The 25,579-nt window shown below is 42.1% G+C and overlaps 1 non-coding gene across 1 annotated transcript; it reads left to right on the top strand.

Moving 5' to 3' along the window:
- The first annotated feature begins 1,952 nt into the window (after positions 1 to 1,952).
- Trnat-ugu (transfer RNA threonine (anticodon UGU)) lies at positions 1,953 to 2,027 on the top strand. Its single transcript has one exon. It is a non-coding gene; the product is annotated as a tRNA-Thr (tRNA).
- Positions 2,028 to 25,579: the final 23,552 nt, after the last annotated feature.

Here is a 25,579-nt window from a genome sequence, read left to right as displayed (position 1 = left end):
CACAGTTGCCAACAAATCGCCTGCCATCGCGATATAGGTTGGGCCAAAACATGTATTCCTGAACTCGGTTCAAGGTCTTGAAGAACCCAAAATGACCCCCGTCCGCCGACTCGTGGAAATATCTGAGTGCCATGCTAACTCGTTCCTGTGGAATACAGACCTTCACTTGGCCACGGTTGGCTCCCCCTTTACACAAGAGGCCCGCACGAAGGCAACAGCTAGTGACGACGTCGCCATCCACAAACTGCTGCATATTCGGTCCCCACCCGGCGTCCTCGGCCTGTTTGCCGGCTAAGTCGAAGAAGAAGCCGGGTGTCTCGGAGAGAAGGAAATTCACCCCCAGATCCGGCTCCACGTTTCTGAAAATGGTTCATTATGAAAGCATTATGAAAGCATATCTGACAATTCGTATTCGGCTAATCTGTTACAATTTTTAAAAACTACGTGTTTCACTGGTTTTTAACTTCGAGCATAAGGGGATGAAAATTTTAATGAAATATTTATTGCGTTATATTAAAATATTTTAAATCTGCATCTACGAAAACCGGTATTTCACTTCTCAATTAGATATAAAGAAAAATGCGTTATACAAGCAAGAATACAAACGGCTTGATTAACAAAAACCTTGGACCCCAGCTGTCAGCATTGCTTTTTGGTCATTCAGCAAAAGACCATGCTTCAACGGCGTTAAGTTTAGAAAAGTTTAGAAAGTGTTGCAGTTTATAAAAGACATAAAAAAACGATTAAAGAAAAAATGCTTTGCAGACCATGAACGGTCTAAGTAAGTAAAGAAGCGGATGATAAGCTAGCTCTTTATGCAAATAAGTTGGTCAGTTTAAGTTCCGAGACATGTCATGCAGCAGGAACGGAATCCTATAGTTGCTACGATTGGCTAAAGGAAAAGTTTTGCAGAATCACGCGAAATCACTTCTGCAAGTGGCTGAGAATCTCGTAATGAATAAAAATTCTGTACTGAGAATTCCAAGGTGGGAGAGGCGAGATTCCTCCCCCCCCCCCCTTCCCCCTTCTCAGAATCCTATCCTTCTTTACCTACAGCAAAAAATAAATAAATAAATAAAACTAGAGAAATTTCTACTGTGAAACTATTTGCATACAAGAGAACGGCCATTAAAATTTAACTCTTCAAAGTTTTAAGCCCTGGCCCGTTCGAAAATTCAATTTCTTTGTAGTTGCATTTTTTAAAGGTGTACTTGTCTAGACTCCTGGAACGGAAAGGTTTTTTTTTTTTAATCCGTGCTTTACAAAAGTTTCTACAGTCCATTGTTTGAAGCAGTGTCACGGCTGCCATGAGCCGCGCGGGGTACCCGCCATGTGTCCAACGCCTTGTCACGGTTGGCGCGGCTCCCCCCGTTGGAGGTTCGAGTCCTCCCTCGGGCATGGTTGTGTGTGTGTTGTCCTTAGCATAAGTTACTGTAAGTAGTGTGCAAACATACGGACTGATGGTTCAAATGGCTCTGAGCACTTTGGGACTTAACATCTGAGGTCATCAGTTTCCTAGAACTTAGAACGACTTAAACGTAACTAAATTAAGGACATCACACACATCCATGCTCGAGGCAGGATTTGAACCTGCGACCGTAGCGGTCGCGTGGCTCCCGACTGAAGTGCCTACAACCGCTCGGCCACATCGGCCGGTCTATCATGTATTCTAGAAGAGCTGCAAGGTCGTCAGTGGCGCCTGTTCTTTCTAGAACAGTTACTATCTTCATATCTATGGTTAAACGTCACCCAGCCATTGACCTTCGTCTGTGCGAATGCGCACAGGCTACCGGAAATCTTACGGGAATCGTCACCTTAGTGTGAGCCAGTAATGAGTGGATGCACAAATACCTAATAAGTACATTACGTAATCGGATTGTGGGCGGTTCGGGGTGTGAGTCTCACGGGAAGCGTGCGAGGGATAAATTCCTGCAGTCGTGCTGTTCATTTGTGCCCTCGATAGCTCAGATGGATTGAGCGTCTGCCTTGTAAGCAGGAGATCCTGGGTTCGAGTCCCAGTAGCGGCACACTTTTCAGCTGTCCCCATCGAAGTATATCAACAACACCTGTCGGCAGCTGAGGGTTTCAATTAATTATCAGTTGTGTAGGTGATTCGATGAACCCTTTGCCAGGCACTTAAATGTGTTTTGCAGGGTATCCATATAGATGTAGATGATAACTCGTCCCGTGTCGCACGTGCTCAAAAGGATTCATACTGCAGAATGCATGCAAACATACTCACCGAAAATACGGACGAATATCAAGTGCAGGCTGCCGAGTGCTGCATATCCAGCTTAGACAGATCGGCTTCTCCTGCCAAGAAGAACAGGAAGTTGCTGTCTAGGAACAATCAGAGGTAGAGGAAGGGCTGATAAATACTCCTTGAATTGCAGACTAAACGTAAATAACGAAAATACATTTTTGGTAAAAATTGGTCAAAACATAATCGTTTGCCCTCCGTATTGGATTAGCTGTTTTGAATATTGAAAATCTGACTTCAGATTCGTTTTCAGCGACATTAAGAATATATGTGTAACACTCAGTTCATGCAAATCGAAGTAATAATATAACTAAATGTTTTCCCTAAACTTTGAACACTTTTTTTTTTCGAGTAACGATTTTCTCAGAACGGCATGCAGCATAAATTAAAAGTGGTTCGATCTCTTAACTTCTACCTCTGACCCCTAAAAGTAAACACTTTTCTTAGGAACTTATAGCTATAATATGACATTTGTTAATATTAACTAATTTTTGTGTAGGCATAAGGAGTGAAACAAACCCCTCAAAATCGAACTCAAAGTTCGAATTAGCACTGTATCGTTAAATTTAAGGTTGTTTCATTGCGGTTAGGTATACGCTCCCATTAATTTTATGTATTATCGACTGATGTTATCCATTTTCAAGTTCAGAGAAATAATGTAGTATCAACTGATGTTACCCATTTTTGAATTCAGGTAACATCTGAGGTGCCACACTGCACGCACTCTGCGTACTCCAGTCTCGCAAGCCCTTGATCAAATCATAATTACGGGCGCCATTTTTTATTGAAAATCTAAAATTAAGCTCATAGTATTGTCACTCGTAATTCCCAAACAGATCGTTCGAATGTATTTTCATTGTCTCAAAAAAAATTTCAAATTTACGCTTTTTTGCTCATTTGTATGAGAACCTGGCCGTAACGCCGGAATATAGTCACTAGATTTTTTTTCAGAGACGCTGTACGTTCGCGAGAAGACTTTCGTTCTGCGCGTGTCGAAGGACATTCCTCAGATATTACTGTGTGTGTGCTACTCAGTCGTGCCATTTAAGTGTACATCTTTGCATAGTTTTCCTTTCACGATGTAAACAGTGTTCCGCTCAGTTGCTAACTGGCCAGTGAGTGGTTCCGAAGGTGTCGGATGTGCGGTGCGTTCGGTCTGCTAGGACAACAGCAGACTGGCGTGGTGCGATGGCAGAAGCAGACACTGAGGGAGCTAGCTGCTGGGACGCCAGCGAACAATTTATGCCAAGTAAGACGAAGAGGACTATTCTAAAATTACGAGCCGTCTAAAAAGTGTTTACCATTGGTAAATCTTGCTGTTGAGTCTGACAAAACTGACAGTTTTTCCTAGAGATACAGGAAATCCCCCCACCCCCACTCAATGAATATTTGGTTGTGATGACAGGCCGATTGGTAGTGTAGCCCGAGATCTAAGTTAGGTTGGAAGGTGGTAATTTGATTGAGAGTTGTTTACGCCAACGATTATGAATGCCGACTAAACGTTGTGTCAGCAGATTGCCCTGTAGCGTAGCCTAGCGTTTCCGTCCGGGCCACATTCAACACACTTTCTCTAACTGTGTACAAAAGTCTCACAACAGCCACGATAACTACGTTTCTGGTGGGGGGAGGGTAGAGTCCACTATGTAACTTTCACGGCAAATTTTAGTAACCGCATAAACTAACCGAAATAGAAGCGTCATTTTAACTATATTTCCTTTTGTGGGAAAACAATGGTTCTCCTCTTTTGGCAGCAACTGTAATATGTAGGCGACTTATTAGTTTTTTTTAAACTCTGAATCATGATCTCAATAGACGCAGTGCTTTTTTTACGTTACTTGATTTGTGGTCTATAGTAAACAATGCAACGAATTGGTAAATTCTTTGAAGTTTGACGTGTGTTACATAGACGACGTCTGCAGTGTTCGTAAGGCCAAGTTTGCGTATATTCGGTGTCTGTTTTTTTGGCCATGTACTGTATAATTAAGGGGAGGAGGATTATGTTCAAGGAGCAGTGCATTAGCAGTCTATGGAGAAATTGAGAATTTGGATCTAACGAACGACATGCTCGGGCAGTTCGTGCTATTCTGTTGACCACTGTGTAATTCGGACACAGTGATCATTGCCTCTCCCTAGTAACCAGGGGACTCGGGTGCTAATCCTGGTCTGGCACAAATTTTCAACAGTGCCCATTGACTAAAGTCTGTGCCCATTGTCAGCTAATATCATTGTTTCGGTGTTAAATAGTATTTTGTTCGCGATACGTGGTTTAGCTTTTTCATGGATAACAGCTTTGAAAAGCGTACAGGTTATATTGATATTCGCTCGTCGTTAGTCCAAGGCAACTATAGCGATTTATAAACACAGTTGTAGTTCGTATTAAGCCCACATACGTAATTGTGTCCTGTGTTTCTTTACCAAGAACTACTCCGTAAGTAATTCCCCTGTAGTGGTATTTTGTTATAGTATTTTGTTTAAATATTTATAGACTGCAGGCTTGGATGAAATATGAAACACATGTCCGAAGTTCCTGTTGATATTGCAGATACTGTTTCATCCGTACTAGGGGCCAAAACATTTCATCAAATACAGAAGGACACAATTTGTCTCGAGATTTAGCAATTTTTCGTAATAGAGGCCTTGCGTCGATATGTTTTTCTCTAATTCTTGTTTGGATTTAATCTTAAAACACACTAACTCTTCCACCACTTATTCGATATGTGTTTTCATCCCTTTCGTAGCCTAGAGTTCCTAAACGGTCGATAATATTAATAATTTCCTTTCTCAATTTTATTTTCTGTAAAATCTCCTGTTTATGGTTATTGCTAACATGTTTCACGTTCTCACTTTTATTATTTTTATTTTTCTTGTTTTGTGCCTTGTAGCCAAATTTTCTTTGAATCTGGTTTTCAATTCTGAAATAGTAACAGTTGAAGGTCAAGAGAAGATTGCGGTCTATTTGAGGAGAGTGGCTTGGAGATTTTTTATAACAGACGTATACAGGTCATGGGGATCCTTACCTATATACATTTACTTCGAGTGTGATGTAGCCCATTCTCTTGTCATGATCTCGGCTGTATCGTAGCACATTGTCTCGGTTAGGTTGGAGATTTCTGTTGAGAGTTGCCGAAGTCAACGAAAGTGATTACAAAGTAAAGACTGTGCTAACAGAACGATCTGTAGCGTAGTCCAACACGTTCTTTCTGTCCTTTTAAAGCCTCTTTTAATTAAAAATAACTAAAGCTGCAAGATACAATCACAAAAACTGTATTACGTAATAGAGTAATCCCAGACTATTGTTGTGTAAGTTGTGTGCGTACACTATTTTTTTTGTCAGTGAATATACACTTTTTTACTCATTTGCTGGGTTTCAGTTTTCCCCGTTTTCTGGCAAAAAACCTTTTCCTGTGAAGGGCCCATTAGCTTGTCGGTTATATTTGTGACATTCTCGACGGTCAGTAATTTCGTGATAGTCCATCCACCGGCGTCATTGTTAACATCGGATACAGATTTAAGTATTAGGAAGGCTAATATGAAGCTAATCCATGAGTAGGTCTAATAATTAATAAAAATAGGAATGCGGGTAAGCTACTACATACAGCATAGTGAACGCATTGTTGTGGCCAAGATAGCCACGAATCCCACGCCTACCAAAGTCGTAAAAGTAGTCTTCAGATGATGAAGAAATTGATGGAATGTGTGATGAGATAAAAGAAATCATTCAGATAGTGATGGGAGATGAAAATTTAATATTAATGGGTGACTGGAATTCGACAGTAGGAAATGGAAGAAAAGGAAACGTAGTAGGTGAATATGGAATGGGGGTAAAAAATTAAAGAGGAAGCCGCCTGGTAGGCTTTTGCCCAGAGCATAACTTAATCATAACTAACACTTGGTTCAAAAATCATGAAAGAAGGTTGTATACGTGGAAGAGACCTGGAGATACTGCAATATTTCATATAGATTATATAATGGTAAGACAGAGATTTAGGAACCATATTTTAAATTGTATGACATTTCCAGGGGCAAATGTGAACTCTGATCACAATATAGTGATTATGAACTGTAGATTAAAACTGAAGAAACTGGAAAAAGTTGGGAATTTAAGGAGATGGGACCTGAAAGAACTGACAGAATCAGAAGTTGTACAGTGTTTCAGGAAGAGCATTAGGGAACGATCTACAGAAATGGGGGAACGTAATACAGTGTGATGGGGGATCTGAGTGGTGTACTGTCAAGGGGGAGGGGGTTCCTCAGGGATCAGTGTTGGGGCCGCTGTAGTTCCTTATTTATATAAATGATATGCCCTCAAGTATTACAGGTAACTCTAAAATATTTTTGTTTGCTGATGACACTAGCTTGGTAGTAAAGGATGTTGTGTGCAACATTGACTCCGTTTCAAGTAGTGCAGTACATGACCTCAGTCAATGGCTTGTAGAAAATAAACTAACGTTAAATCACAGTAAGATTCAGTTTTTACAGTTTCTAACACACAATTCAACAAAACCTGACGTTTTAATATCACAGCATAGGCATATGATTAGTGAAACTGAACGGTTCAAATTCCTAGGTGTTCAAATAAATAGTAAGGTGTTGTGGAAAGCCCACGTTCAGGATCTTGTTCAAAGACTTAATACTGCCATTTTCACTATTCGAACGGTACCGAAAGTGAGTGATACTTCGCCAAGTAAATTAGTCTACTTTGCTTATTTCCATTCACTTATGTCGTATGGTATTATGTTTTTGGGTAACTCTTCCCATTCTAGAACGATATTTTTGGCTCAGAAACGAGAGGTTCGGGCAAAAAGTGGTGTGAGTTCACGAACCTCTTGTCGACCTCTGTTCAGGGAGTCTGGGTATTTTGACATTGGCCTCTCAATATGTATATTCCTTATTGTCGTTTCTTGTTACCAATATTAGTTTATTTCCAACAATAAGCAGCTTTCACTCGGTTAATACTCGGGAGAAATCAAACCTCCATTTGGATCGGACTTCCTTAACTCTTGTGCAAAAATGTGTGCAGTATACTGCTGCATCCATTTTCAATAAGCTGCCACTCGAATTCAAAAATCTTAGCAGTAATCCACGCGCTTTCAAATCGAAACTTGAGTGTTTCCTCATGGGTCACTCCTTCTATTCTGTCGAGGAGTTAATTGAAAAATTAAGCTGATTCTCATTGTACTGCTGATAGCGTTTGCTTAAACTTATGGACTGATTTTCTCTCAGGTTCATGAACATGTATTTTTATCTGTTATTACTTTTATGTTGTAAGTTCATGTGTCGCCCTAACCGCCGTCTGCTTCACGTCTGCTGTGCAGCGAGCTACCTTAATTTAAGTATTAACTCTATTTTTCTTACTTGTCACTTCTTCTTCCGTGTGTTTTTGCTTTTGCTGCCTCGGAGTGTAGCGGCAGTGGGGAGTCTAGTGCGTCGCATGGTGCACCCCAGGTGTTAGATGCTTCACCCACTGTCCCTGCTGTCGAGACATCTTCGCGGGTACCGGGCGCGGCTGGCCACCCTCTCCCCAAGGGGAGTGGCGGGTTCAGCGGCGTTCGCGGCGCACGAGGCGGAGGGTCAATGTGGAGGCTGGCCGTGTGGCATCGCCCGCTCTGCCTGTGAATGGACATGTGGCTGCTCCTTCAGCAAGGTCCGAGCAGGCACACGGGGGAAGGGGTTTATTAGTTATTGGGAGCTCCAACGTTAGGCTGGTGATGGAGCCCCTTAGGGAAATAGCGGAAAGGTCGGGGAAGAAGGCCAGTGTTCACTCTGTGTGCTTGCCGGGGTGTCTCATCCGAGATGTGGAGGGGGCCCTACCGGCGGCGATAGAGAGCACTGGGTGCACCCGACTGCAAATTGTTGCTGATGTCGGCACCAATGACTCCTGCCGTCTGGGTTCAGAGGTCATCCTCAGTTCGTACAGGCGGTTGGCGGAGTTGGTGAAGGCGGAAAGCCTCGCTCGCGGGGTGGAATCAGAGCTAACTATTTGTAGTATCGTTCCCAGAACCGATCGCGGTCCTCTGGTTTGGATCCGAGTGGAAGGCTTAAACCAGAGGCTCAGACGATTCTTCGGAGAGCTGGGGTGCAAATTTCTCGACCTCCGCAATGGGGTGGAGAAATGTATGGTCCCCCTGAATAGGTCAGCCGTGCACTACACGCCGGAAGCGGCTACGAGGGTAGCGGAGTACGTGTGGAGTGCACATGGGCTTTTTATTAGGTTAGAGAATTCCCTCCCTAGGCCCGACAAGACGCCTCCTGAGACGCGGCAAGGCAGGAGTAGGCAAAATGCGACAGGGAATAACAATATTAATGTGCTAATAGTAAACTGCAGGAGCGTCTATAGAAAGGTCCCAGAACTGCTCTAATTAATAAACGGTCACAACGCCCATATAGTACTAGGGACAGAAAGTTGGCTGAAACCACATGTAAACAGTAATGAAATCCTAAACTCCGATTAGAATGTATATCGCAGAGAAAGGCTGGACAGTAAAGGGGGAGGCGTGTTTATAGCGATAAGAAGTGCAATAGTATCGAAGGAAATTGACGGAGATTCTAATTGTGAAATGATTTGGGTGAAGGTCACGGTTAAAGCAGGTTCAGACATGGTAATTGGATGTCTCTATAGGCCACCAGGCTCAGCAGCTGTTGTGGCTCAGCACCAGAAGAATAATTTGGAAAATATTTCGAGTAGATTTCCCCACCATGTTATAGTTCTGGGTGGAGATTTTAATTTTGCTGGATATAGACTGGGAGACTCAAACGTTCATAACGGGTGGCAGGGACAAAGAATCTAGTGAAATATTTTTAAGTGCTTTATCTGAAAACTACCTTGAGCAGTTAAACAGAGAACCGACTCGTGGCGATAATATATTAGACGTTCTGGTGACAAACAGACCCGAACTATTTGAATCAGTTAATGCAGAACAGGGAATCAGCGATCATAAAGCGGTTACTGCAACGACGATTTCAGCCGTAAATAGAGATATTAAAAAAGGTAATAAGATTTTTCTGTTTAGCAAAAGTGACAAAAAGCAGATTACAGGGTACCTGACGGCTCAACACAAAAGTTTTGTCTCAAGTACAGATAGTATTGAGGATCAGTGGACAAAGTTCAAAACCATCGTACAATATGCGTTAGATGAGTATGTGCCAAGCAAGATCGTAAGAAATGGAAAAGAGCCACCGTGGTACGACAACCGAGTTAGAAAACTGCTGCGGAAGCAAAGGGAACTTCACAGCAAACATAAACATAGCCAAAGCCTTGCAGACAAACAAAAATTACGCGAAGCGAAATGTAGTGTGAGGAGGGCTATGCGAGAGGCTTTCAGTGAATTCGAAAGTAAAGTTCTATGTACTGAATTGGCAGAAAATCGTAAGAAATTTTGGTCCTATGTCAAAGCGGTAGGTGGATCAAAACAAAATGTCCAGACACTCTGTGGCCAAAATGGTACTGAAACATAGGATGACAGACTAAAGGCCGAAATACTAAATGTCTTCTTCCAAAGCTGTTTCACAGAGGAAGACTACGCTGTGCTTCCTTCTCTTGAAGTCGCATAGTTGACAAAATGGTAGATATCGAAATAGACGACAGAGGAATAGAGAAACAATTAAAACCGCTCAAAAGAGGAAAGGCCGCTGGTCCTGATGGGATACCAGTTCGGTTTTACACAGTGTACGCGAAGGAACTTGCCCCCCTTCTTGCAGCGGTGTACCGTAGGTCTCTAGAATAGCGAAGCGTTCCAAAGGATTGGAAAAGGGCACAGGTCATCCCCGTTTTCAATAAGGGACGTCGAACAGATGTGCAGAACTATAGACCTATATCTCTAACGTCGATTAGTTGTAGAATTTTGGAACACGTATTATGTTCGAGTATAATGACTTTTGTGGAGACTAGAAATCTACTCTGTAGGAATCAGCATGGGTTTCGAAAAAGACGGCCGTGTGAAACCCAGCTCGCGCTATTCGTCCACGAGACTCAGAGGGTCTTAGACACGGGTTCACAGGTAGATGCCGTGTTTCTTGACTTCCGCAAGGCGTTTGACACAGTACCCCACAGTCGTTTAATTAACAAAGTAGGAGCATACGGACTATCAGATCAGTTGTGTGCTTGGATCGAGGAGTTCCTAGATAACAGAACGCAGCATGTCATTCTCAATGGAGAGAAGTCTTCCGAAGTAAGAGTGATTTCAGGTGTGCCGCACGGGAGTGTCATAGGGCCGTTGCTATTCACAATATTCATAAATGACCTGGTGAGTGACATCGGAAAGTCTCTGAGGATTTTTGCAGATGATGCTGTGGTGTATCGAGAGGTTGCAATAATGGAAAATTGTACTGATATGCAGGAGGATCTGCAGCGAATTTACGCATGGTGCACGGAATGGCAATTGAATCTCAATGTAGACAAGTGTAATGTGATGCGAATACATAGAACGATAGGTCCCTTATCATTTAGCTACAAAATAGCAGGTCAGCAACTGGAAGCAGTTAATTCCATAAATTATCTGGGAGTACGCATTAGGAGTGATTTAAAATGTCGACTGTCAATGGTAAGAAAAGTGTTTCTAAAGAAGAAAAATTTGTTAACATCGAGTATAGCTTTAGGTATCAGGAAGTCTTTTCTCCGAGTATTTGTATGGAGTGTAGCCACGTATGGAAGTGAATAATGGACAATAAATAGTTTGAACAAGAAGAGAATAGAAGCTTTCGAAATGTGGTGCTACAGAAGAATGCTGAAGATTAGATGGGTAGATCACATAACTAATGTGGAGGTATTGAATAGGATACTGGAGAAGAGAACTTTGTGGCACAACTTGACTAGAAGATGGGGTCGGATGGTAGGACACGTTCTGAGACATTAAGGAATCACCAATTTAATATTGGAGGGCAACGTGAAGGGTAAAAATCGAGGAGGGAGACCAGGAGATGAATACACTAAGCAGATTCACAAGGATGTAGGTTGCAGTTGGTACTGGGAGATGAAGCTTCCACACGATACAGTAGCATGGAGAGCCACATCAAACCAGTTTGTGGACTGAAGACAACAACAACAACAACAACAACAACAACAAGGTATTTGTCTCATGTGTAACCTTCAACAGAAGTGGGGCAGACAAGAGGGTTAGATTATATGTACTTTCCATTGAAATTGATCCATAATGGGGAGATACTCAATGGGAAAATAATATGCTAATTTATTATCCACAGACCGCAAATGGACTGATCATGAACGAGGAATGAAAATTTGGTCACACTTCTGATAGTACACGTATTATTTGACCCCCCCCCCCCCCCTCTCTCTCTCTCTCTCTCTCTCTCTCTCTCTCTCTCTCTCTCTCTCTCTCTCTCTCTCTCTCTCTCTCTCTCACACACACACACACACACACACACACACACACACACACACTCAATCGCGCGCGCGCGCTTGTTCTACTAAGTAATTCAATTCATTAATGGTGTCGGAAGAGATGGTTAGCAAGAAATCCTTTAGGCTCCTCGTAAACTGAAATCTGTCAGTAGTAAAGCTTTTTATGGCTGCCGGCAAGTTATTGAAAACATCGTTCTCCTTAATGATGGAGACTTTCTTGCACCAAAGTAATTAACTTACCAATTTTTGTGGAGATTATTCACTTCTAGTTATGACTTCATGAAATGAGCTGTTGATTTGAAAATATTCATTTGTTTTTAAACACAATATTCACGGGGAGAACGTATCTTCCATCTCCACCAGTTAACTGATCTATTTATATGACCCTTATCCTAAGTTGTGTTATATTAACGGTAAAACACAAAACATTTCTTACATGCATTTCCACTATTTTCCAACAAGCTGACAATTTTTCATAAATAATATATTAATAGTGAAATTTTTAGAAAAATTTTGAAAGACAGGTTTTGCGGGCAAATTTCAAAAATTAAAAGACCATAGTGTTCATTATAATACAATTTCTCCATGGTTTTTAATTCCTACTCCGAAGTTTTCTTTTGTTTCCTTTACTGCTTGCTCAGAATAACATCGGGGATAGGCTACAACCCTGTCTCACTCTCTTCCCAACCACTGCTTCCCTTTCATATCCCTCGACTCTTCATGCCCTCGAGTAAGAAAACTGGTCGTTAGAATTCCATGGTTCTGGGATAAATGGTTTGAGAGGAAAGGTACATTTAGTTAGAAAAGTTACGGAAAATTTAAAGTTGTATTGCACTTACCGTCGTACATGCACTCATTTAAATTCATAGTTTCTTTCACTTTCCAATAGTACGCATGCTGTACATAAACATAACATTTGTTTCATGATATTTACTTTTTTATTTCTTGCAAGTCTTCTAGAACTTCTTTCGAAAACTTTGTGGGTAGATCTTGGCATTTGTTTTGTTCAGAAACGTTATTACTCTAGCAAACAACTGACTACGAGACAAGAAAAAATGTATTCAATAGGTGAAAGCTCAAAGCTACGGGTAAAATGTCCCTAGGCTTATCATCTCAAAGAAGAGATGGCACAGAGAAACAAGTGGGCATGTCTTACATAGCAAGCTGCCATTTAAACCGACATTTAGAACCTTCAAATACGGATTTGGACTAAAATACTTTCATATTCACACTAAGTGTAAATAAAACTGGTACAATCACCAATAAACAAAATTATTTTCATTGTTTTCGGGGTTCCTTTTGCCTTTCGGAATAAATATATTGCGAATCAGTAGTTAACATGCCTGGTTCCCCAAACAGGAGACGACTAGAAACTTCCGAAATGTGGTGGTGTAGAAGAATGCTAAAAAAGTTTTGATCGAATAGCTGATGGGGAGATACGAAATCAGATTAGGGAGCAGAGAAATTAATGGCACAAATTGACAAAAAGAAGCGATCGTGGGTAAATGTCATATTTCGATTCCACCCATCCGCTGTGACCCACGACGTTCTGCATGACGTTGATTAGTTGCATTTGGAAGGATACCAGTGGCCTTATTAAATGTCAACTGCGATTGCCTTCGTTTCTAGAGCAATTTATAATGTTCGTTAACTATGATTTTTTTCGGAATATATCGTGATGAACTCTGGGAGGAACCACAGAACACAGCTTAAATTGTCGTTGAAGAAACGAGTAGTGATTGTATTTTTATCTTTCTTATCCGACACGTTGGGGAATCCAAGGTATAATGGGGTACACAGTTGAAAACTTTGATTAAATGTACAAAATTGATAAATAAGAGAGTTACAAATTTTTATATGAACACATTATGATGTATTAATCACAAAAATACAAGAACATTGCCATAAAATAAAACAACAATATTTTCTCACTCAAAAACAGAAATTTATAACATTTGCACGCGTCACAATGGGGTGGTAAATACAAGTGATTACAAAAACGTATAAAATTATCGGAAATGCAGAAAATATTGGCTTGCTCGTTATTTTTTTTAGTTTAAAGTGAGTATTAATGTCAAACTACAGTTTTCATGAATCGTATCCTTTTCTTGAGGCTGTTTACAAAATTCACACACGGGGAGACACTCATCATCTTCGCTATCTATTCCTGCACAAGAATCGTGTGTCAGTTTTTTGCAGGTGGAACAAGCGACCCAACTTCCAACTGATTTTGAATATAACCCACCACAATATACACATTGACAGTCAGAACTTTCCTCATAATCACTCTCGTTAGTATTGTATTCTCTCTCCTTTTTTCCATTTACCTTCAGAATCTTTCTCTCTTTTTTGAGTTCTTAATTTTATTCTCTTTCGCAGAAAGTTTTCTGTTTGCTCTTTCTTCTTTGTCAATGTTCTTTTTTCTATTTCTCCCATTAATGACTTTTAACTCTTTTTTTGTACGGCGAATCAGTTAAAACAACGTTGTTCCCCCTTTTCAGTCTCGCTCTTTTCTTGCTTTCGTTAACTTTTGACAAGAAAATCAGAATCTCAGGTGAAATATGAAATGAGGAGGTTGTGTTGTCAGTTGTCATCCAAGAGCACCCAAGATTAGAACAATTAACCCCAATAACTTTGTTATTCTTAGGCGGCAGTTCATTGTAACAATTCGCTGAAACCTCGTCCCCTTGATTATCCAGCCCGTTTGAGTCGTCTTTTTCAGCTGGTGTGCTAGGTGAAGGCAATTCCAATTGTTCAGATATAATAACCTCTTTATCTGACGGCCTATCACGTCCGCTGTCAGTTGTGTGTGCCGGGAGGAAGTGTGCGTCGTGAATATGGATGGGTCCGTGGGCCATATTGCAGTAGCTTCGAAACCTTTAATAGCGGTTTTCATTGTTGCGCTTTAGACGAAAGCTGAACCAAAAAGCGTTGAAATTTCAAAGATAGTTACGACTTTCGCTGCATGGTTCCGTAGCCATTTTCGAAGCTGATCACTATAACGAGGATTTATAAAACAAACATCAAGCGGCTGAAGTCTGTGAGAGCAATGTGGTGGTAAAGAAACGCCACTCTCCCTCGCGTAGTCCATAACGTCAATGTTCGTGGTATGTGCTGAGTGGCCATCTGATATAAGGAGAACTGGGACCTGCTTTGATGCCTTAGAAAATACCACTAATTGTGGAAACCATACAAAGAAGGACTCTGTGGCCATACATGCTGTGCTGTGGACCTCAGCGCAACCTCCTGCTGCCTGTCCTAACTCAAATTCTTTCTGCTTCTTCTTTCGTGGAAAAATAATCGTAGGAGGAATGTCAGCTCCGCTTGCTGACGTACTAATGAGGCTGGTTGCAGTTTCGCCCCTTTCTGCAGATGTTAACGATCGCACTGGACGGTTCCCTTTGCAAGCTGCGATGTTCGATTAGTTTTTAGCATTAACCGAGACGCCTGTTCCATCACAATTAGTTATTTGAGAAGTCATTAGTTTGTCATTGTCAGTTACATCTGTAAGCAACGAAAAAAACCTATCGACAGCTACTTTATTAAAATCCATGATTCTTGTACCAGATGTTGCTTCGGGCTTGCGAACAAACCCGCATTTGCTTCTTCATTGTTTCATGATGTAATAAAGATTTCGATTTGTTTTGCTCGAAATTTTCGAAAAGGTATCTGTGAAACGTGCAAAAATTGAAATGGCAAAACTGTGCACCTGCCGAAATACGAGTGCGTATACTCATTTGAAAAAATGTTCCTAAACTGCTTCTGATACGCTAGAGGTTACCTCACAGTAAACAGCAATTGTAGTTGACCATTTGCCTGCACCGTATAAAGTACGGCCAATAAAATATTTTTGTAGGGAGGACACATCATCTCATCCTAAATGGAGAGTTCATCTATACGTGTAAAAGTAACCACTTGTGCCAGAGGGAAGCGTGTTGGGAGCCTTACTGTTCATGTTGTATATTAACATTACAGATAATATAAGAAAGCTCACATATTTCGAAAATGATGCCGATATCGACATTGAGGTAACAAAGGTCGTGTGAAGCGATATGCACATACAGGGGATAGTAAAAATGTGACCACCTATACTTGCATCTACATGGATACTCTGCAAATCACATTTAAGTGCCTGGCAGGTTGTTCATCGAACCACCTTCACAAGTCTCTATTATTCCAATCTCGCATAGCACCCGGAAAGAATGATCACCTGTGTCTTTCCATACGAGCTCTGACTTCCCTTATTTTATCGTTGTGGTCGTTTCTCCCTACGTAGGTCGGTGTCAACAAAATATTTTCGCATTCGGAGGAAAAAGTTGGTGATTGGAATTTCGTGAGAAGATTCCGTCGCAAAGAAAAACGCTTTTCTTTTAATGATGTCCAGCCAAAATCCTGTATCATTTGTGTGACACACTCTCTCATATTTCGCGATAATAGGAGGACGTGCTGCCTTTCTTTGGACTTTTTCGATCTACTCCGTCAGTCCGATCTTTTAAGGATCCCACATTTCCCAGCAGTATTCTAAAAGAGGACGGACAAGCGTAGTGTAGGCAGTGTCCTTTGTAGGTCTGTTACGTTTTCTAAGTGTCGTGCCAATAAAACGCAGTCTTCGGTTAGCCTTAACTGCAACATTTTCTATGTGTTCTTTCCAATTTAAGTTGTTCGTTATTGTATAATAATAATGGCGTGTGACGAGGGCCTCCCATCGGGTAGATCGTTCGCCTGGTGCAAGTCTTTCGATTTGACGCCACTTCGGCGACTTGCGCGTCGATGGGGATGAAATGATGATTAGTACAACACAACACCCAGTCCCTGAGCGGAGAAAATCTCCGACCCAGCCGGGAATCTAACCCGGTCTTTTAGGATTGACAGTCTGTCGTGCTGACCACTCAGCTACCGCGGGCGGACGTTAGTTATTGTAACACCTAGTTAGTTAGTTGACTTTACGGCTTTTAGATTAGACTACAACTTCTCTGATAGTGATTCGTCCATTCTGCTTCACCAGCAATATTGCGGGATCAGTAACGACCTGATTTGCGGATATTGCGGGCGTACCTTAACTGGCTTCTGTCTTCATTGATTAGCGGCTACCTTTGAAATGGTTGTACCACTCCTTTAGCCCTGCAGTACCCATTACTTTGTCCACAAACACACGATGGTTTCAACTTGAGAATCGCCAAGCTTGGAGCCAAATGTGATGTAAAGACGTCATTTTGCTCAGAATACTAAATCCAACGTGTACGACTTGCAAGTAGTGGAGAAAATCAGGTATGTGTGCTAAATATGCCTGAAAACATGAGCCCATGCGCGCCCTGATACCATTGTTGATTTCAACAATTAAAAAAGGTCGGATATTTTTTGAACAGCTCATGTATATAAGCCATCGCCAGTGATGTCGAAAGAGCAAGATACCCCTAACTACGCCAGTTGTATAGGTAGTTCGAATGGAGCGGTCTATTGTCTGACGTATCTCCATAACAGCTCCGAACCGAATACCCCAAAGTTCGACAAATGGTTCAAATGGCTCTGAGCACTATGGGTCTTAACATCTATGGTCATCAGTCCCCTAGAACTTAGAACTACTTAAACCTAACTAACCTAAGGACATCACAAAACACCCAGCCATCACGAGGCAGACAAAATCCCTGACCCCGCCGTGAATCGAACCCGGGAACCCAGACGCGGAAAGCGAGAACGCTACCTTCACGTCAGGAATCAGGCTGAGCTCAGAAGGGCGCAATTCCGGGGCTGTCTCAGGCCGATACTGATCTTCGGCCTGACGTGGCTGCTTGTCCTGTTCCAGGGGTTGCCCCTCAGTCTGCAAGATCCGAGCAGTCGCAGAGGGTGGTCTTACTGGTAGTTGGGAGCTCCAACGTCAGGCGCGTAATGGGGCCCCTTAGGGATATGGCAGCAAGAGAGGGGAAGAAAACCAATGTGCAATCCGTGTGCATACCGGGGTGAGTCATTCCAGATGTGGAAAGGGTCCTTCCGGATGCCATGAAGGGTACAGGTTGCACCCATTTGCAGGTGGTCGCTCATGTCGACACCAATGATGTGTGTCGCTATGGATCGGAGGAAACCCTTCCTGGCTATCTGATTTGGTGAAGACTGCCAGTCTCGCTAGCCGGATGAAAGCAGAGCTCACCGCTCACCATCTGCAGCATCGTCGACAGGACTGACTGCGGGCCTTTGGTAAAGAGCTGAGTAAAGGGTCTGAATCAGAGGCTGAGATTGTTCTGTGACCGTGTGGGCTGCAGATTCCTCGACTTAAGCCATAGGGTGGTGGGGTTTCGGGTTCCGCTGGATAGGTCAGGAGTCAACTACACGCAACAAGCGGCTACACGGGTAGCAGGGGTTGTGTGGCGTGAGCTGGGCGGTTTTTTAGGTTAGATGGCATTGGGCAAGTACAAAAAGGGCGGCAGCCTCAACGAGTTCGGGGCAAAGCAGGACATGAGGGGACCAAGCAGCAATCGGTATTGTAATGGTAAACTGTCGAAGCTGCGTTGGTAAAGTACCGGAACTTCAAGCGCTGATAGAAAGTACCGAAGCTGAAATCGTTATAGGTACAGAATGCTGGCTGAAACCAGAGAGAAATTCTGCCGAAATTTTTACAAAGGTACAGACAGATATAAAGGATAGATTGCATGCAACCGGTGGTGGAGAGTTAGTCGCTGTTAGTAGAAGTTTATCCTGTAGTGAAGTAGAAGTGGATAGTTCCTGTGAATTATTATGGGTGGAGGTTACACGCAACAGCCGAGCTAGGTTAATAATTGGCTCCTTTTACCGACCTCCCGACCCAGCAGCATTAGCGGCAGAACAACTGAGAGAAAATTTGGAATACATTTCTCATCAATTTTCTCAGCATGTTATAGTCTTAGGTAGAGATTTCAATTTACCAGATATAGACTGGGACACTCAGATGTTTAGGATGGGTCGTAGGGACAGAGCGTCGAGTGACATTATACTGAGTGCGCTATCCGAAAATTACCTCATGCAATTAAACAGAGAACCGACTCGTGGAGATGACATCTAGGACCTACTGATAACAAACAGACCCAAACTTTTCGACTCTGTATGTGCAGAACTGGGATTAGTGATCATAAGGCTGTTGCAACATCCCTGAATATGGAAGTTAATAGGAATATAAAAAGAGGGAGGAAGGCTTACGTGTTTAGCAAGGGTAATAGAAGGCAGATTTCAGTCTACCTAACAGATCAAAACGAAAATTTCTGTTCTGACACTGACAATGTTGAGTATTTTTGGAAAAAGTTCAAGGCAATCGTAAAATGCGTTTTAGACAGGTACGTGTAGAGTAAAACTGTGAGGGACGGGATAAACCCACCGTGGTTCAACAACAAAGTTAGGAAACTACTGCGAAAGCAAAGACAGCTTCACTCCAAGTATAAACGCAGCCAAAACCTCTCAGACAAACAGAAGCTAAACGATGTCAAAGTTAGCGTAAGGAGGGCTATGCGTGAAGCGTTCAGTGAATTCGAAAGTAAAATTCTATGTACCGACTTGACAGAATATCCTAGAAAGTTCTGGTCTCAATTTAAATCAGTAAGTGGTTGGAAACAGCATGTCCAGACACTCCGGGGTGATGATGGCATTGAAACAGAGGATGACAGGCGTAAAGCTGAAATACTAAACACCTTTTTCCAAAGATGTTTCATAGAGGAAGACCGCACTGCAGTTCCTTCTCTAAATCCTAGCACAAACGAGAAAATGGCTGACATCGAAATAAGTGTCCAAGGAGTAGAAAAGCAACTGGAATCACTCAACAGAGGAAAGTCCACTGGACCTGACGGGGGTACCAATTCGATTCTACACAGTACGCGAAAGAACTTGCCCTCCCTTTTAACAGCCGTGTACCGCAAGTCTCTAGGGGAACGGAAGGCTCCAAATGATTGGAAAAGAGCACAGGTAGTCCGAGTCTTCAAGAAGGGTCGTAGAGCAGATGCGCAAAACTATAGACCTATATCTCTGACGTCGATCTGTTGTAGAATTTTAGAACATGTTTTTTGCTCGAGTATCATGTCGTTTTTGGAAACCCAGAATCTACTCTGTAGGAATCAACATGGATTCCGGAAACATCCATCGTGTGAGACCCAACTCACTTTATTTGTTCATGAGACCCAGAAAATATTAGATACAGGCTCCCAGGTATATGCTATTTTTCTCGACTTCCGGAAGGCGTTCGATACAGTTCCGCACTGTCGCCTGATAAATAAGGTAAGAGCCCACGGAATATCAGACCAGCTCTGTGGCTGGATTGAAGAGTTTTAACAAACAGAACACAGCATGTTGTTATCACTGGAGAGACGTCTACAGACGTTAAAATAATATCTGGCGTGCCACAGGGGAGTGTTATGGGACCATTACTTTTCACAATATATATATAAATGAGGTAGTAGATAGTGTCGGAATTCCATGCGGTTTTTCGCGGATGATTCTGTAGCATACACAGAAGTTGCAGCATTAGAAAATTGTAGCGAAATGCCGGAAGATCTGCAGCGAATAGGCCCTTGGTGCAGGGAGTGGAAACTGACCCTTAACATATACAAATGTAATGTATTGCGAATACATAGAAAGAAGGATCCTTTATTGTATGATTATATGATAGCGGATCAAACACTGGTAGCAGTTACTTCTGTAAAATATCTCGGAGTATGCGTGCGGATCGATTTGAAATGGAATGATCATATAAAATTAACTGTTGGTAAGGCGCGTACCAGGTTGAGATCCATTGGGAGAGTCCTTAGAAACTGTAGTTCATCAACAAAGGAGGTGGCTTACAAAACACTCGTTCGACCTATACTTGAGTATTGCTCATCAGTGTGGGATCCGTACCAGATCGGGTTTGCGGAGGAGATAGAGAAGATTCAAAGAAGAGCGGCTCGTTTCGTCACAGGGTTATTTGGTAACCGTGATAGCGTTACGGAGATGTTTGACAAACTCAAGTGCCAGACTCTGCAAGAGAGCCGCTCTACATCGCGGTGTAGCTTGCTCGCCAGATTTCGAGAGGGTGCGTTTCTGGATGAGGTATCGAATATATTGCTTCCCCTTATTTATACCTCCCGAGGAGATCACGAATGTAAAATTAGAGAGAGGCTTTCAGATAGTCTTTCCTCCCGCGAACCATACGCGACTGGAACAGGAAAGGGAGGTAATGACAGTGGCACGTAAAGTGCCCTCCGCCACACACCGTTGGGTGGCTTGCGGAGTATAAATATAGAGGTAGATGAGTGTGGTGCGTGATGCGGCGCTCCCCATCCCTATATACCGATCAAATCAGTCACGACTTGAACCGAGCGTGCCCGAACATTGTCCTACAAAATGATGGCCGCCTCCTGCAGAAACCGACGCTGCTTCTTTCTCTCAGTTGCTTTTCAACTTTGTAACACAGTCTGTTTCGTTTTAGAGTCCAAACCGCTTAACAGATATTGTTCAAATTTGTCATGGAGACAGTTTGAACCCTTAGAAAGAACATAGCCCACTTTAAAAAGCAAGAATTTTTTTTTTGCATCAGTGAACGTAAACTACATTAAAACTTACTTATTTTGGTTGTATAACTTAAGAATTCTATAATGTATAAGTACTTCAGTAGTCGCCGCGCGGGATAGTCTCTCAAACGAAATTGCTCCCACGTCCGAGGCCTTTCAATATCACGTCTTCCATTCCGCTTGTAGTTAAGAATATTTTGGGGAAGTCTTCACGATATTTTTGAATTTTTTAGTTTCTGTTGAAAATACTTAATTTTTCTCTAGTATCTTCATTCCTAATCATTTCTTGTTGTGCAGCTCTTCGAATTTCTTAGGAACCTCATCTCTGCCGTGTGATTTTTTTTTGCTTTTTTTTTAACCATGTTTTCGCTTTCATAGCATAATACAGGAACCGCGACCACGTTATAGAATTTCGGGACAATCTTTTTGTACTTTATTGCCCAATATTCAGATAATAGTGTCACAAACAGCTTAGAATTTGTGTAATTTATTTTAAGTATCAGAGTAAAAATCAGATCTTACAGCGTAGCCTAAATGAAAGATTAAGAGACCAGTTCTAAAGCAGGATTTTCCAAAACTAGTTTTAAACTGACTGAGTATTTTCCTCGGAGTGCACTTATTTTCGTTTTGTTCCTAGAAATTTTAAAGTTGTATTCATTGCATATTTCGTTCAGGTGGTATATAGATCTTTGGAGGTCATTTCGTGAACGTGAATCATGTCATCTACAAACAGAAGCACAATCTGGTATTTCTCATTCGTTATCCCAATTCCTTTGTCTTGTCATAGTTTCTGCTTTCATTTATGAAGAACGAAGTCAATGTAAATACTAAAAATGCTGACTTAATCTGCTCATTTAAATGTATACCGAACGAGCTGCCACAGTGGTTATTACATGGTATGATGATGATGATGATGATGATTGGTTTTTGGGGCGCTTAACTGCACGGTTATCAGTGCCTGTACAAAGCTCCAACCTTTACACAGTCCAGTTTCGCCACCTTCACGGATGATGATGAAATGATGACACCACAGACACCTACTTCCCGGGCGGAGAAAGCAACCCAGCCGTGAATCGAACCCGGAATCCCATCACCAACAACGCTAGCTTCTACACGACGAGCTGTCAACTAGTACACTAGACTCGCATTCGGGAGGATGACGTTTAAATCCGCATCCGGCCATCCTGATACGTTTTCCGTAACTTTCCTGAATCGCTCCAAGTAAATGCTGGGATGGTTCCTTTGAAAGGGAACGGCGGACTTCTTTTACCCTTCCCTGACGCAGTGCCAACTCCTGCTCCGTCTCTAATGACCTCGACATCGATAGCACATTAAATGCAATCCTCCTTCCGTCCTTCATTTAAAGGCATAGGTTTACGCAATAAGTCGGGCGTTAAAAGTTAAAAATTGCGTACTCGTCTAAGGCAGCATAATTTCATGGCGCGCAAATTATCGAGACTATATTCACCGAGCATTTGTGAAAGGCAGCACGTGGCGACTTCCAACAAACTTCACACATAATTTCGAAACTTGGCGAAACTTTTTTTCCCCTCTGACATCCCTGACATAATGATGAAAGGAAAAAGACTTTTATCACTTCTACATTTTCGCTGATCGTGCAGTAAGGTGTCAGCATCAGGCTTGATGTTTCACTTTATTACTTCTTTACTACTCACTTTATTCGCAACACATTTGTCAGACAGTATCCACAAACGTCGCCGAATGTACCTGAAAATTATAGAATTGTACAACACCTAGTTCAGTACATAAATATTGAGACGTTTTCGAAAAACTAGCTTCTCTTACAACAGAGCGTCTTCAACTGCAAAGGGTTATGTTTCTTCAGGTCAAGTTTTTAACACATTAACTGATACGGAATGTGAACGAACTTCTGAAGGTGTTTTACAAATGGGACTTCCAGTTTTCAGACAGCAATTTGGAGGGGAGAAGGGGGCCGTGGTTACGCGGTCTATTTGGAACTTCAGTGTTTTCGCAAATGATCCTTTTGCCTGTAATAAAGTTCTGTTTGAAAGAAGTCACGCCTTCATAAGATTTCAGTGTAGTGCAAAGCATGACAACTTAGTTTAAATGTTCCCGAAATGTAAAATTGTTCGGTTCACAAAACGATATAACCTTATCCTACGAGTATAGTGCAGCGAGTCAAACTCGCTATCGCTCAACCCACATGAATACCTGGGTGTAAAAATTTCTAGAGATTTGAAATGGAAGCGTCACATAGTCGCAGTCTTAGGGAAATACGGTGGATGGCTGCAATTCGTTGGTAGAATTCTAGGAAAATACAATCAGTGTACAAAAGAAATTGCTTACAAATCACGCTTGCGACCCATCCCCGAATATTGCTCGAGATTCTTGGATCCTAATCAGATACAACTGCCCGGCGATACTGAATGTATACAGAGAAGGGCGGCACGAATGGTCACAGGTTTTTTGACCCGTTGGAGAATGTCACACAGTTTCTGATCAAATTGAACAGGCAGGCGCTTGGAAAGAAACGTAAAACATCTAGAGAAAGTCTACTTGGAATATTTCCGGAGGAATCCTTAACTGTTGAATATAGGCGAATGGTAGTCAATGGAGGGAATGACTGCGAATGATCGTTCGATTTGCGTTCTCTTCCGTAGGCTGCGATGCAAACCAATCCTGGTCATATTCCCGGTGTGAGATGTAGTTGGCAGCTCTGTAAATGCTGACCGGTGAGTCGCTTAAAGCCCAGGTGAAATTAATCTCGGAGGGACACATCACGCTCTCAACCGACTAAGCTTGTCCCCTAAGGATCGCCTAGAGCCTGTGACTAGTGAATTGAATGTAAATACGGAAAACTGCAAAAACTCACTTTTTCAACTATTTGTAATTCCATTAACTAGTTTTGTAACCTTTACAGACTCATCTTCAAATGTGGCACACAGAATTTCCGTCTCTCTGGCGTGGAGACAGAGCGACAGTTACATGGGACATGTGTCGGAAAACCAGTTATTCCACTTACTGACTAACGGACAGTTCATGGTAGACACAGACTATCCCGTGGAAGAGTAAAGTATCTCGAGGAGACCTAATTAGAAAGTTTCTAGAACTGACGTTACATGATGAAAGTAGGAATGGAATATACTTAAACCGCCTACGTATTGTAACTGTAGGAAGCGTGAAGACCAGAAGAGACTAAGCACAGCACGCACAGAGGCTTTTAAGCAGCCACAGTTCGCACGCTCCATACGTCAGTGGAGTGGGAATAAGTCCTAATAACTGGTATACTGGCAAGTTCCATCTGTCACGCAATTCACGGTCATTTATAGACTACAAATTATAAGCTGCCTATGTTTTGTTTAAATTTGGATTACAAGAAAATGGGCGTTTTGCAAAATGTCCTACATAAGTCTCCTCTTCATCAACACCACCACCATGAGTGTTCTGCCCTAGGGCAGGTCTTCACATGTAGTTCTCCATGCAGTCCCATCATTTGTTACCCTCTTGTTTTCTCACAACTATTTTCTGTTCTTACGCTGTCCACCACCTGGTATGTTCTGCGTCTTCTTCTTCTTCTTCTTCTTCTTCTTCTTCTTCTTCTTCTTGCATTCACCATTTCCTTCATACCATCAATAAACAATCTCTTCTCATTCAGTGTCCATGCCAATTGTGTTTGCTCATCCTGCTACCTTTAAAATTTCTCTCTGTTCTCCCAATCAACACCACCTCATTTCTCACTGTGCCTGCCTATTTTATCCCCTATCAACGCACCCACATAAAAGCCTCCTGTTATGAAACGTCTCGTTGGCAATTGCTATACGTATTTTCACCTCCTTATTACTTCCAATGTCGTCCATAATAGCACGTCGCAGTTATCTAAAAACACTAAATTGTTGTGTATCTTCCTGCCTAACATTATAGTTGTTCTTGCTTTTCTTGCACCTATCACCGGACATTTTGGGTTTTTCTTATTATTTCTCATTCCAATTTACTCACGTCTCTTGTTCAATTCTTTTAACATTTCAGTCATACTTTCGCTCTCTGCCAATAACACCACATGATCCGCGAGTCTAACACATTCTGCTCTCCTAACAACAACCCGCTCCCGTCTATGTCGTTTCAAACGTTTTTGAATGACATGCTCCAAATATATTTACACACTAGGGAGAATAAACGTACCCCGGAGGACTTACCCCAGCGCGATGGAAATCGATACACGTGATGTTCATTCATGCCCAATAGTATCCGAACGACCTGAATTGAATTTCGCCTGATTCACATGCAACCCACATAGCGCAACTGTCTAGCAGGTCTCCTTATCGCTCCTTGGTACAGTCGTTTGACTATTGAAAGTGGTTCCAACAAGTCACCACGAGAAAAAACTGTTCTGTATTGCAATAACTCAAGATGCAAAGTAATACCACGATACTACAAATATCACCTTATCACAGATAGGACTGCCCTTAAGGCTTGTAG

This window comes from Schistocerca gregaria, unplaced genomic scaffold (assembly GCF_023897955.1).
Source record: "Schistocerca gregaria isolate iqSchGreg1 unplaced genomic scaffold, iqSchGreg1.2 ptg000043l, whole genome shotgun sequence".
Taxonomy (NCBI): Eukaryota; Metazoa; Arthropoda; class Insecta; order Orthoptera; family Acrididae; genus Schistocerca; species Schistocerca gregaria.
Note: the sequence above shows the minus strand (reverse complement) of the source record. Positions and strands in the feature narration are given on the sequence as shown.